This window comes from Echinops telfairi, unplaced genomic scaffold (assembly GCF_000313985.2).
Source record: "Echinops telfairi isolate 266 unplaced genomic scaffold, ASM31398v2 ScPeMD7_7424;HRSCAF=8462, whole genome shotgun sequence".
NCBI lineage: Eukaryota > Metazoa > Chordata > Mammalia > Afrosoricida > Tenrecidae > Echinops > Echinops telfairi.
This window is the reverse complement of record NW_022111324.1, coordinates 93,965,100-93,967,526: the sequence shown is the minus strand read 5'-3', so window position 1 is coordinate 93,967,526 and position 2,427 is coordinate 93,965,100. Positions and strand designations below refer to the sequence as shown.

Sequence of the window (2,427 nt, the reverse complement as noted above, 5' to 3'; positions counted from 1 at the left end):
ATATTTAGTTCTTTGATGTCTGATAACTGGTCCCTTCTACACCTTGTGGTCAGACAGGCTGGTGTGCTTCTTCCATGTGGGCTTTGATGCTTCTCAGCTAGATAGCCACTTGTTTATCTTCAAGCCTTTAAGACCCCAGATGCTATAACTTTTGATTGCTGGGCACCATAACCTTTTTCGCCCCTTTGCTTATGCACACATTTATCTTCAGCAATCGGATATTTCATCACTGTAATTTTGCTACTGTTATGAATTGGGTGACCCCTGTGAAAGGGTCACTCAACCCCCAAAGAGGCTGTGACCACAGGCTCAGACCCGCTGCTGTACAGTCTTTCTCAGACTATTCTCTGTTGTGACCCACAGGGTTTCCATTGGCTGTGTTTTATAAAGAGGCTGCCAAGTCTTCTTTTCAGTCTGTCTCAGTACAGTGAGATTTAATGTTACATCATCTCAGAATGCTTAGAAACTAATCCAGTTCTGTGTTCATAAAGGTAGAACTACTTCCTTTCCCCCCTACTTAATGAAATATTGGTGGGAAAACATGCCCTTGGGCATTGGCTGTCTCCTTTGCACCTTTATAGTAGTGACAAGGAAAGCCATAAAAACACATCTTACCGATGAGCAAGATGGCGGGGAATGAGGCTGGAGTCACTCTGGGGCAGCTTCATCTTTCTCGGCGGGATCTCACCACCTTGGATGTTACCAAATTGACACCACTGTCCCATGAAGTCATCAGCAGACAAGCCACCATCAATATAGGCACAATTGGTCATGTGGCTCATGGGAAGTCTACAGTTTTTGTAAAAACTATTTCTGGTGTCCACACTGTCAGGTTCAAAAATGAACTAGAAAGAAATATTACCATCAAACTTGGATATGCTAATGCTAAGATTTATAAACTTGATGACCCAAGTTGCCCTCGACCAGAATGTTATCAATCCTGTGGAAGCAGTACACCAGATGAGTTTCCGACAGACATTCCAGGGACCAAAGGGAACTTCAAATTAGTCAGGCACGTTTCCTTCGTGGACTGTCCAGGCCATGATATTTTGATGACTACCATGTTGAACAGGGCCGCAGTGATGGATGCAGCTCTTCTGCTGATAGCTGGTAATGAATCTTGTCCCCAGCCACAGACGTCTGAACATCTGGCTGCTATAGAAATCATGAAATTGAAACATTTTGATTCTACAAAATAAAATCGATTTGGTGAAAGAAAGTCAGGCTAAAGAACAGTATGAACAAATTCTTGTGTTTGTACAAGGTACAGTGGCAGAAGGAGCGCCGATTATTCCAATTTCTGCTCAGCTGAAGTACAATACCGAAGTTGTCTGTGAGTACATAGTAAAGAAAATTCTAGTACCTCCCAGAGACTTTACTTCAGAACCCCGACTCATTGTGATTAGGTCCTTTGATGTCAACAAACCTGGCTGTGAGGTTGATGACCTTAAGGGGGGTGTTGCTGGAGGTAGTATTCTCAAAGGAGTGTTAAAGTTGGGCCAAGAGATAGAAGTCCGACCTGGTATTGTTTCCAAAGATAGTGAAGGAAAACTCATGTGTAAGCCAATCTTTTCCAAAATTGTGTCACTTTTTGCGGAGCATAATGATCTTCAGTATGCGGCTCCAGGGGGTCTGATTGGAGTTGGAACCAAAATTGACCCCACATTGTGCTGAGCAGACAGAATGGTGGGGCAGGTCCTTGGTGCCATAGGAGCTTTACCTGAGATCTTCACAGAGTTGGAAGTTTCCTATTTCTTACTCAGGCGGCTTCTAGGTGTACGTACTGAAGGGGACAAGAAAGCAGCCAAGGTGCAAAAGCTGTCTAAGAACGAAGTGCTCATGGTGAACATTGGGTCCCTGTCAACTGGAGGAGGAGTTAGTGCAGTGAAGGCCGATTTGGGCAAAATTGTTTTAACTAATCCTGTGTGCACAGAAGTAGGAGAGAAAATTGCCCTTAGCCGGAGAGTGGAGAAGCACTGGCGTCTAATTAGCTGGGGCCAGATAAGAAGAGGAGTGACAATCAAGCCAACAGTAGATGATGACTGAAGATGCCCCGTTAAATAACAATAAAGCTGGAAAATTGCTCCCCCCCCCAAAAAAAAAACAAACCCATCTTACCAAATAGATAAGATATAGGTGAGGTGGTGTTAAGGCATCCTCCTGGCCTTGCAGGTTGCTATGTGGTTTTAGATGATACACATAAAACAATGATTATCATTAAATAGTTGTATGGAAGGATAGAGATAAAGACAAAGTTTACTAATCCCTTCCACATGTTAACTAGTGTACTTGTAGGTGAAAGCAATGATACAATTCCTACACTTAAGCAGCAGCAGAAAACTTTGAAGGCTGGTTGTCACACTTATTTTTTTACCCCCTGTGTTAGACAGGGTTCTCTAGAAAGATAAAACCAAATTGCTAAGATTT

At 43.1% G+C, this 2,427-nt stretch overlaps 1 pseudogene; it reads left to right on the top strand.

The window, feature by feature from the left end:
• The first annotated feature begins 616 nt into the window (after positions 1 to 616).
• On the top strand, positions 617 to 2,089 carry LOC101648289 (annotated as a pseudogene).
• The last annotated feature ends 338 nt before the right edge of the window (positions 2,090 to 2,427 follow it).